Source organism: Callospermophilus lateralis, chromosome X (assembly GCF_048772815.1).
Source record: "Callospermophilus lateralis isolate mCalLat2 chromosome X, mCalLat2.hap1, whole genome shotgun sequence".
NCBI lineage: Eukaryota > Metazoa > Chordata > Mammalia > Rodentia > Sciuridae > Callospermophilus > Callospermophilus lateralis.
Genome location: NC_135325.1, coordinates 30,613,337 through 30,625,818, shown reverse-complemented (window position 1 = coordinate 30,625,818; position 12,482 = coordinate 30,613,337). Strand labels below are relative to the sequence as shown.

The 12,482-nt window shown below is 37.5% G+C and overlaps 1 pseudogene; it reads right to left on the bottom strand.

Annotated features, from left to right (window-relative positions):
- The window catches only part of LOC143639391 (dapper homolog 1-like), a 79,286-nt pseudogene extending 70,192 nt beyond the window's left edge, over positions 1-9,094 (bottom strand).
- Between the last annotated feature and the right edge of the window lie 3,388 nt (positions 9,095-12,482).

The window sequence follows — 12,482 nt, the reverse complement described above, 5'->3', positions numbered from 1 at the left end:
CAGGGGCACTCGACCACTGAGCCACATCCCCAGCCCTATTTTGTATTTTATTTAGAGACAGGGTCTCACTGAGTTGCTTAGTCCCTCATTTTTGCAATACTCCTGCTTCAGCCTCCCAAGCTGCTGGGTTTACAGGCATGTGCCACTGTGCCTGGCCAGTGTATGTCTTTTTGTGTCTGGCTTATTTCACTTTACATCATGTCCTCAAGGTCATCTGTATTGTAGCATGTGCCAGAATTTCCTTCCTTTTATAAGAATGAACAGTATTCCATTGTACATATGTACTACATTTTTCTTTCTCCATTCATTTGTCAGTGGACATTTGGAATGCTTCTATCTCTTAACTATTATAAATAATGCTGCAGTGAACCTGGGTAGGTGAATACTTCTTTGAGATTCTGCTTTCAGTCCCTCAGTACCCCTGGGGAACTGGTTTCAGGACCACCACAGATACCAAAATCTGCAGAAACTCAAGTCCCTCTTATAAAAACAGAATACTGTTTGAATAGAATCTGTGTACATTCTCTCATGTACTTTAAATAATTTTTAGATTACTTGTAATATCTCATACAAGGTAAATACAATATAGAGGCAGGGGATGTAGCTCAGTGGTAGAGTGTGTGCTTAGCATGCACAAGGCCCTGGGTTCAATGCCCAGCATCAGAAAATTTTTAAAAATGCAAACGCTTTGTAAGTAGTTGCTATACTGAATTGTTTATAGAATTATAAGAAAAAAAGGTCTGCACAGATACATTTTTTTCAAATATATTCAATCCAAGGTTTGTTAAATCCCTGGATACAGAATCTGTGAATAAGGAAGGCTAACTGAATGCCTATAAATTGGATTCCTGGATCATATGGTAGTCCTATTTTAAATTTTTTGAGGAACCCCCATGCTGTTTTCCTTAGTAGCTGCAAAATTTTACATTTTCCACTGGCAACAGGATTCTAATTTCTCTACATCCTCACCAACACCTGTCATCTTTTGTTCTTTTAATAATGGCCAGGCTAACACTTGTGAGGTGATATGTCCTTATAGTTCTAAGAGGGCCTAACTTAAAATCAAATATTTTGTGGAGTTACTGAGTTATAGAAAAAATTTACCATCCTAATCATTTATTGTTTTGGGGTAGTTTTTATTTGTTTAGTTTAAGGTTTTTTGTTTGATGGTTGGTTGGTATTGGAGATGGAATCCAGGGCCTCAAGCATGTTAGGCAAGCACTCTCCCATTGCTCTAGACTGCCAGATCCCTAATCATTTTTAAGCACCCAGTACAGTAGCATAAATTGTATTCACATTGTTTTAAAACAGATCTCTAGAACATTTTCATCTAGTAAAACTGAAACTCTACACTTATTAAACAACTCCCCATTTCTCCCCCATTCTTTCTCCCCACAGACCCAGAAACTACCAATCTAGTTTTAGTTTTAAAAGAGCCTGATTTTATTTATTTATTTATTTGGTAGTGGGAATTGAACGCAGGGGTGCTTTGCCACTGAGGTATATCTCTAGTCCTTTGTTTTTGTAGTGGGGATTGAATGCAGGGGTTCTTTACCACTGAGGTATATCTCTAGTTCTTTGTATTTTTTTCTTTTGAGAAAGGTTTTACTAAGTTGCTGAAGCTCACTTTGGACTTCTGCCTTAGCCTCCTGAGTTGCTGGGATTGCAGATGGGCACCACTATGCCCAGCGAGAGCCTGGTTTCTTTAAAAGAAATTATTATTTTTTGAAAAAATTTTGAAATCTGGATTCAGTGACATGTCTGTAGTCCCAGCATTTGGGAGGTTGAAGTGGGAGGATCATTTGAGCCCAAGAGTTTGAGACCAGCCTGGGCAATATAGCAAGACCATATCTCAAACAAAACAAAACAAAATTTTGATAATGTATGCAAAAACTTAGCACAAAGTCTAGAATACAGCAAGTGCTTAATAAATGATGATTATTAATAATGTATTTGTCTTTAATGGCCCATGAATTGTGCTGGAGGCTGGAGAGTCATCAACAAAAAGACTTGAGTCTCTTGCTTTGGAGGAGCTAGGACAGATGTCTGCATAGAGTGTATTGAAACTCTGAAACCAGAAAAGAGAAATCCAAATATTTTGAAAATGAAACAAAGTAGTTACATTAAAAAATAAAATTGATTAAATTCAAAACCAATATATTTAAGGGTGAAATGTGAGCTGTTATTAAGCCAATTTAAGAAAAAAAGAAAGGTGAAAAAGACTCTTAATATACATGATTGCAAGTTAAAACAGCAGAGTTAAATGTTTACCCACATAGCAAGATTCATCCTGAATATAATGTATAGGGCAAATCAGAGGTTAATGTCTGTAGCTCAAATAACAGTTAACAAATTCATTTATTTTGTTAGATTTAAATTATTATCATTAAGGTTAATAAATTCCTGGTTCTAAGTAAAATATCTTTATCTGAAAAAGGAACTACCATACAACATAATAGCAAATTGTAATACAATAATGTACTGTAAGATAATATTTTTAAAGCTAATAATAAATAAGCAAATAGATCACTTGCTACATTCAACACATTAGTTATCTTTGAAATCTTATTTTTTTTTATTGGTTGTTCAAAACATTACAAAGCTCATGACATATCATCTTTCATACATTTGATTCAAGTGGGTTATGAACTCCCATTTTTACCCCAAATACAAGTTGCAGAATCACATCGGTTACACATCCACATTTTTACATAATGCCATATTAGTGACTGTTGTATTCTGCTACCTTTCCTATCCCCTACTATCCCCCCTCCCCTTCCCTCCCATCTTCCCTCTCTACCCCATCTGCTGTTATTCAATTCTCTCCCTTGTTTTTTTTTTTCTTTTTCTCCTTTCCCCTCACAAAGTCTTATATGTAATTTTGTGTAACAATGAGGGTCTCCTTCCATTTCCATACAGTTTCCCTTCTCGCTCCCTTTCCCTCCCACCACTCGTCTCTGTTTAATATTAGTCTTTTCCTCATGCTCTTCCTCCCTGCTCTGTTCTTAGTTGCTCTCCTTATATCAAAGAAGACATTTGGCATTTGTTTTTTAAGGATTGGCTAGCTTCACTTAGCATTATCTGCTCTAATGCCATCCATTTCCCTGCAAATTCCATGATTTTGTCCTTTTTTAGTGCTACGTAATACTCCATTGTGTATAAATGCCACATTTTTTTATCCATTCATCTATTGAAGGGCATCTAGGTTGATTCCAGAGTCTAGCTATTGTGAATTGTGCTTCTATGATCATTGATGTGGCAGTATCCCTATAGTATGCTCTTTTAAGGTCCTCAGGGAATAGTCCGAGTAGGGCGATAGCTGGGTCAAATTGTGGTTCCATTCCCAGCTTTCCCAGGAATCTCCATACTGCTTTCCATATTGGCTTCACCAATTTGCAGTCCCACCAGCAATGTACAAGTGTACCCTTTTCCCCACATCCTCGCCAGCACTTATTGTTGCTTGACTTCATAATGGCTGCCAATCTTACTGGAGTGAGATGGTATCTTAGGGTGGTTTTGATTTGCATTTCTCTGACTGCTAGAGATGGTGAGCATTTTTTCATGTACTTATTGATTGATTGTATGTCCTCCTCTGAGAAGTGTCTGTTCAGGTCCTTGACCCATTTGTTGATTGGGTTATTTGTTATCTTATTTTTTAATTTTTTGAGTTCTTTGTATATTCTGGATATTAGGGCTCTATCTGAAGTGTGAGGAGTAAAAATTTGTTCCCAGGATGTAGGTTCCCTATTTACCTCTCTTATTGTTTCTCTTGCTGAGAAAAAACTTTTTAGTTTAAGTAAGTCCCATTTGTTTATTCTTGTATTTAACTCTTGGGCTATGGGCGTCCTATTAAGGAATTTGGAGCCCGACCCCACAATATGTAGATCGGAGCCAACTTTTTCTTCTATCAAGCACAGAGTCTCTGATTTGATACTAAGCTCTTTGATCTATTTTGAGTTAACTTTTGTGCATGGCGAGAGAAAGGGGTTCAGCTTCATTTTGTTACATATGGATTTCCAGTTTTCCCAGCACCATTTGTTGAAGATGCTATCCTTCCTCCATTGCATGTTTTTAGCCCCTTTATCAAATATAAGAAAGTTGTGATTTTGTGGATTGGTCTCTGTGTCCTCTATTCTGTACCAGTACCAGTACCATGCTGTTTTTGTTACTATTGCTCTGTGTAGTACAGTTTGAAATCTGGTATCGCTATACCTCCAGATTCACACTTCCTGCTTAGAATTGCTTTTGCTGTTCTGGGTCTTTTGTTTTTCCATATGAATTTCATGATAGCTGTATCTATTTCTACAAAATGCCTTTGGGATTTTGATTGGCATTGCATTGAACCTGTAGAGAACTTTGGGTAATATCGCCATTTTGATGATGTGGGTTCTGCCTATCCATGAACAGGGTACATTTTTCCATCTTCTAAGATCTTCTTCTATCTCTCTCTTTAGTGTTCTGTAGTTTTCATTGTATAAATTTTTCACCTCTTTTGTTAGGTTGATTCCCAAGTATTTTATTTTTTTTTGAGGATATTGTGAATGGAGTGGTTGTCCTCATTTCCATTTCAGAAGTTTTGTTGCTGATATACAGGAATGCCTTTGATTTATGCGTGTTGATTTTATATCCTGCCACTTTGCTGAATTCATTTATTAGTTCTAGTAGTTTCTTTGTAGACCCTTTTGGGTCTTCTAGGTATAGGATCATGTTGTCCGCAAATAGTGATATTTTAAGTTCTTCTTTTCCAATTTTTATGCCTTTAATTTCTTTTGTCTGTCTAATTGCTCTGGCTAGTATTTCAAGGACTAAATTGAATAGAAGTGGTGGGAGAGGGCATCCCTGTCTTGTTCCAGATTTTAGAGGGAATGCCTTCAGTTTTTCTCCATTTAGAATGATGCTAGCCTGAGGCTAAGCATATATAGCTTTTACAATGTTGAGGTAAGTTCCTTTATCCCTAGTTTTTCTAGTGTTTTGAACATAAAGGGATGCTGTACTTTGTCGAATGCTTTTTCTGCATCTATCGAGACGATCATATGGTTCTTATCTTTAAGTCTATTGATGTGGTGAATAACATTTATTGATTTCCGTATATTGAACCAGCCTTGCATCCCAGGGATGAATCCTACTTGATCATGGTGCACAATTTTTTTGATATGCTTTTGTATTCGATTCGCCAGGATTTTATTGAGAATTTTTGCATCTATGTTCATTAGAGATATTGGTCTGTAGTTTTCTTTCTTTGAAGTATCTTTGTCTGGTTTCGGGATCAGGGTGATGTTGGCCTCATAGAATGAATTTGGAAGAGCTCCTTCTTTTTCTATTTCTTGAAATAGCTTGAAAAGTATTGGTTTTAATTCTTCTTGAAGGTTTTGTAAAACTCCGCTGTTTACCCATCCGGTCCAGGGCTTTTCTTGGTTGGTAGTCTTTTGATGGCTTCTTCTATTTCTTCCTTTGTTATTGGTCTGTTTAAATTGTGTGTGTCTTCCTGACTCAATCTGGGCAGATCATATGACTTAAGAAATTTATTGATATCTTCACTATCTTCTATTTTATTAGAATATAGGGTTTCAAAATACTTTCTAATTATCTTCTGTATTTCTGTAGTGTCTGTTGTGATATTGCCTTTTTCATCCTGTATGTTAGTAATTTGAGTTTTTCCTCTTCTTCTCTTTGTTAGCATGGCTAAGGGTCTGTCGATCTTATTTATTTTTTCAAAGAACCAACTTTTAGTTTTATCGATTTTTTTCAATGTTTTTTTTTGTTTCAATTCCGTTGATTTCCACTCTGATTTTAATTATTTCTTGTCTTCTGCTATATTTGCTGTTGTTTTGCTCTTCCTTTTCTAGGGTTTTGAGATGAAGTGTGAGTTCATTTATTTGTTGGTTTTTTCTTTTTTGAGGAATGAACTCCAGGAAATGAATTTCCCTCTTAAAACTGCTTTCATTGTGTCCCATAGATTCCGGAATGTTGTGTCTGTATTGTCGTTTATCTCTAAGAATTTTTTGATTTCCTCCTTTATGTCTTCTGTAACCCATTGATCATTCAGTAACATATTGTTTATTTTCCATGTGATGTAGGATTTTTCCTTCCTTCTTTTATCATTGATTTCCAGTTTCATTCCATTATGTTCAGATATGGTGCATGGTATTATCTCCACACCTTTATATTTACTTAGGGTTGCCCTATGGCATAATATATGGTCTATCTTTGAGTAAGATCCATGTGCTGCTGAGAAGAACATGTATCCACTTGATGATGGTTGATATATTCTGTATATGTCGGTTAAGTCTAGGTTATTGATTGTGTCATTGAGTTCTATAGTTTCTTTATTCAGCTTTTGTTTGGAGGATCTGTCTAATGGCGAGAGCGGTGTGTTGAAGTCACCCATAATTATTGTGTGTGGTGTATTTGACACTTGAACTTGAGGAGAGTTTGTTTTATGAACGTTGCCGCACCTTTGTTTGTTGCATACAAATTGATAATTGTTATGTCTTGTTGGTGGATGGTTCCTTTTAACAGTATATAGTGTCCTTCTTTATCCCTTTTGATTAACTTAGGTTTGAAGGTGATTTTATTCGATATGAGTATGGCCACTCCCGCTTGCTTCCGAGGGCCATGTGAATGGTATGATTTTTCCCAACCTTTCACCTTCAGCCTGTGTATGTCTTTTCCTATCATATGAGTCTCCTGAAGGCAGCATATTGTTGGATTTGTTTTTTTAATCCAGGTTACTAGCCTATGTCTCTTGATTGGTGAGTTTAGGCCATCAACATTTAAGGTTACAATTGAAATATGATTTGTACTTCCAGTCATGTTTATGTATTTATTTATTTTAGTTTGGCTAGTTTTTACTTTTTGGTTATTTTCCTCCCCCTTTACTGAGATACCTCCCGCTGTTGGTTTTGGGCACTATTTTTCAATTCCTCTTCTTGTAGTATTTTGCTCAAAATGCTTTGCAGTGCTGGTTTTCTGGCTGCGAATTCTTTTAGCTTTTTTTTATCATGAAAGATTTTAATTTCATTGTCAAATCTGAAGCTTAATTTTGTTGGATACAGTATTCTTGGTTGGAATCTATTATTTGTCAGCGTTTGAAATACATTGTTCCAGGATCTTCTCGCTTTCAAGGTCTGTGATGAAAAATCAGTCGTTAACCTAATTGGTTTACCCCTGAATGTAATCTGCCTCCTTTCTCTCATAGCTTTTAATATTCTCTCCTTGTTCTGTATGTTGGCTATCTTCATAATTATATGTCTTGGAGTTGGTCTATTACGGTTTTGAATGTTTTGGGTCCTGTAGGCTTTCAGGATTTGGCAATCCATTCCATCTTTCATCTCTGGGAAGTTTTCTAGAATTATTTCATTTAATATGTTGTCCATTCCTTTGGTTTGAATCTCTATGCCTTCTTCTATCCCGATGACTCTCAAATTTGGTTTTTTTATGACATCCCATATCTCTTGAATAGATTGCTCGTGGGATTTAAGCATCTTTTCTGTGTTGACTATATTCTTTTCAAGTTGATAAACTTTGTCTTCATTATCTGATGTTCTGACTTCTACTTGATCTAGTCTATTTGTAATATTCTCGTTTGAGTTTTTAATTTGGTTTATAGTTTCCTGCATTTCTAGAATTACCGTTTGATTTTTTTAAGATCTCTATCTCCTGGTAAAGTTCGTTCTTTGCCATTTGAATTTGTTTGTTTAATTCATTTTCAAAATATACTTTTATTGCTTGGACTTGCTGTCTCATGTCTTCTCTAATATTCCTTTCCATCTGAGTTAGGTATGCCTTGATTTCTTTCCCTGTCCATGTTTCTGATGCTTCTAGGTGCTCCTGTAGATTTAAGTTGTCCTGCATTGTTTGTACTCCTTTTTTCCCTTGTTTTTTCATGATGTTCACGTTACTTTCCAGTTCTGTTTGACTGCTGTGTTTTTGCTTTCTCCTATACATTTGTTTTGGCTTTGTATATCTCTGTGGTCTCTCCTTTGTGGTGGGAGATTATGTCTAGAGATGTTGGGCTTTATTGTACTTTAAAGCTGATTCATTCAATTTATAAAGGGCTTCCGGATTCTGTATGCATATAGTGATTTGTTGTTTTTTCTTAGGACTTTATGTTTAGGTTAGGTGCTATGAAGGTATAAGGGTTAGTATGTCTTGGCTACTTTAGAAGGTTGCTCTACTGAAGGGGGATACTAACCGTTGATTGGATCAGGGTGTTGGTAGTAGCTAGGTATTTAGGAGCCCTATAGACAGCCTCGAAACATTCACCTATTTGCATTTAAACAATTACACGTAATGGAGGACGTAATGCTTGGGATGAAAGTTGGGGGGAAGGGAAAGGAAGGTGCTCTTAAAAAGAAAGAAGGAGAGGGAGATAGATAGAATAGAGGAGAATGGAAAGAACAATAAAACTTGAAACGGGAATGAAAGAAGGAAAAGGGGAGAGAAAAAATAAAATAAAATAAAATAAGAAATAAAATTAGGTCTTAGAGATCCATTTTCTTCTCTTCCCATAGGCAGAGCTGTGCCCTCCGAGCTGAGTTTTGCCCTCTATGTGTCGACAGAAATCCCTGTAAGGCGGCTCCTGGAAGTCTCTCAATCCTGTTAGTCCAGAGCCGTTTCACTTCTCCGGCCCCTCCTCCCCTTCCTCCTGCCAGCCAGCCAGGTCCTGCTCACCGGAGGCGGTTCCCTAAGGATCTGGTTACACTTTCAGCCCCACCGCGTGCCCTATTTCCTGAACGACTGAGCACTCTCTCTGTCATTCATCTAAGCCCCAGTGCTGTGGAGCTGTGGTCTGGGAGTCAATAGTTTAATTTTTCCGGGCCCCTTTGGTGGGCACGCCCTCGGAAGCTGGCGGCTAAGACCTTGGGTGTCGCCACTGGTGGTAATGGGAGTTGGGGGTCGAGAATCCCCTCTGCTTCCCTCAGCCCCTACAATCATGACCCCACCGCTGGTGGTAGGAGGAGTTGGAGGTCAGGAGTGCCCTGTGTTTCCCTCCGCCCTTACCGTCACGCCCTCTCCCTTGGCCCTCTCCCTTGGCGGTTGGGGGAGTTGGGGGTGGGGAGTCTTCTCTGCTTCCCTCCGTCCCTACAGTCATGCCAACGTCACTGGCGGTAGGGGGATTTGGGGGTCAGGAGTCCCTTGGCCCTTAGGGTCACGCCCACGGAGAGATTTTTGAAGTTTTCCGGTTGTTTGTATCTGGTGTGGGTGGGAGTCACACACCTGCTAAAGTAGATTCCGCTGGGAAGGAATTTCATTGGCCGAACTCTGGTGACTTCCCCTCTCTGCTATGGCGGGCTCCTGGCTCTTTGCCGGAGTGTCCGAAGGGAGGGGTTGAACTGGCTTGTCTCTGGTCTGACTCAATCTCTGGTTTTAGTTCCCAGTTCACTATTTCATAAAGGCTTGGTTAGAGTCCCTTCACATCGCCTCCTGAGCCGGGCAGGCGGGGCCATTCAATGAGCCGGGTAGGCGGGGGCAGTTGCAGAGCCGGGAGGGCGGGTGGGGCCGTTTGCAGAGCCGGGCGGGTGGGGGCTGTTCGCCCGAGCGGGGCCACCGAGGGCCATTCACAGAGCCGGGCCAGTGGGGGTGGTTTGCAGAGCCAGGCAGGCAGTGGCCGTTCGAACGTTCGCTGCAACAGGCAGGCGGTGGCCGTTCGGCGGCAGCTGGCGGGACTGGACCTCTGCGCCGTGTGGCCGAGATTCACTCGTCTGGGACAAACTGTCACCTCCAATAAATTTACTAATTGCCAGCAGGTCTCCTTTCAGCAGAATTTTGCTAGAAGTTTCTCAGCAGGTAGAATCTAGGTGTATTAATGGGTCTCTCTGATCCCGTTAATGTGGAGGTACTGAAAGTGCTGCCTCCTCGCTGCCGCCATGTTCCTCCTCGCCAGCCGCCATGTTCTGAAATCTTAAAATATTGAGCCGATATTACTTTTTAAATTAGAAAACATTAATAAAGTTACTGAAAATAACAAATTCAATTCCTATGGATAAAGAGACACTATTTTTAATATAAAATGCTTATGGGAAATTTTCTTTGCAAATTAACAAATATTCTAGCAAGACTGATCAAACAACTAAATGAGTTAAAGGAAATTTGGAACAAAAAGCAATTATTACTAAACTACTAAAGAACTTTAGAAGTGATAAAATAACAATGAAGTTGTCTTAATAAAATAAAGAACATATAAAATGGGTAAGTAAAATATATATGTGTGTGTATATATACATATATGTATGTGTATGTTTGTGATCTCCAAAGTTCATTCAAGAAGAAGTAGAAAATGTGAGCAGACTACTAAGTATGAATAGAAATTTAATTGGTAACATCACCAAAGTCCCAGGTTAAGATAATTTTGTAAGTGAGTTTTGTAAAATCCCCAAGTTTCACTTATGCAAGCAGTATCAGAGAATGGAAAAAGAGAGACCTACTTCTTTGATTATATGAGGTACAAGAAAAATTATAGGCTAAACTTACATCTAATTATGCATTCCAAAATTCCTAAATAAAATAATAGCAACTTAAATGCAATCCTGAATAAAGAAGTAATATAATATGACTAGGTAGGGTTTATTCCAGGAATTCAAGGGTTGTTTAAAATCAGAAAATTCTATGAACTGAATTTATCACATTAACAGATTAGAAGAATCATATGGTCATGTTAGTAGTAAGACATGATTAAAATTCAACACTGATTCAGGTTTAAAACTTACAGCAAAGTATAGGAATATAAGGAAATGGCCTTAACTGGGAAATGGAGTCCAAAAAGACCCTAGAGCAAACTTCCAGTTTGATAGTGAAATTCAAGAAGCATTAACTTTTTAAACAAGACAGATATGCCCATTATAACCACATCTATTACAAATTGTATTAGTTGTCCTAGATAATGAAACAAGAAAGAAAAAGTAATTAGGAAGCATAGATTGCCAGGGAAGAGACATGGTCCTGTTATTTGTAGATAACATGATTTGTCTACATAGGAAATCTAAAGAAATTTAAAGGATTAATTTAGTAGGGTTGCTGAATACAAAAATCTATAAAACAAAAATAATCTTTTTTAAAAAATATTTTTAGTTGTAGATGGACACAATACCTTTATTTTATTCATTTAGTTTTTAAATTTTTTTTAGTTATAGTTGGACACAATACCTTTATTTTATTTGTTTATTTTTATGTGGAGCTGAATCTAGCCCCTTGCATGTGCTAGACGAGTGCTTTGCTGTTGAGCCGCAACCCCAGCCCCATAGTTTTTTTTTTTTTTGTTTTGTTTTTTTTAACATGGTGCTGGGGAGCAAACCCAGTCAGTGCCTCATGTGTGCTAGGCAAGCACTCTACCACTGAGCTACAACCTCGGCCCCCAAAATTATATTCATAAACTCAATAATCAGTTATAAAATACTGTTGTATAAAATATAGTATTTATAATAGCAAAAATTATAAGAAAAAATACAAAAATTATTTAAAGGAAAAACACAGTATCTCCACTTATGATATCCAAGAATTATGTAAATCCATTTTTAAAAGACAGTTGTGCTACAATTATAAACATTTTTAAAACCAGCTCTAAAAATGGGCTGTGCTTTACAACCAATGGTTTTTTACATCTTTGCCCCCAGGGTAGATGATGTGGCTGTCATTGCCTGAGTCTGGGTATGACTTTTGGTCATAATTGTTCATATTCTTGTCACTTCAATTGAGTTACATTCATTTTTGGACTGTCTGTTTAATGGCTGTTGAAAATATCTTAAAATGATAATACCATGATTTAGCACTAAAATGAAAAGAGCACAGAAACAGAGCAGCAGGCATAAAATTGATAGCAAGGAAGCAAATCCCTGTTATTAGAACAGTGACTGAAATTGCATATTTTCTTGCAAAGAATAATCATGAGCTTCATAGAGCCTAAGCCAGGAGATACCCACAGTTAGGTGAAGCTGAATTAATTTTTATACTGTGGCTAAGAAGAACATTTCGGAGATAGCAGTGGTTGGGCTGTTTTTATAATAAATGCTGTGTTACCAATGTCCTTGATGGCACAGAGGCTATTATTGTTTGGAAAAGCAGGGATATTGAAGTTTCGCAGTGATTCAAAGAAGTCAGACTCAAAATGTCAAGAAGTTTTAGGGGTATCTTAACCAATTTACTTCAATTATGTTTTCATTTATTATGGACACACAAGAAAAATATATGATAAAAGTGTGCAACTAAATAATTTTAAAGGAGTCTTCAAATAAATATAAAATAAAAAATGTGGGCTGAGGTTGTGGCTCAGTGGTACAGCGCTTGTCTCACACACGTGAGGCCCTGGGTTTGAGCCTCAGCACCACATAAATTAATAAATATTAAAAAAAGAAAGTGATAAAGTGCTATGTCACAATTTAATGGGCATCAATTTTTCTTTCATGGTAGCACATGTAGTAATGATGTGCCTTATGATTTTTGGCATCAAAGAATACATGAAATCTACAAGGGGAATGCAATTCCAA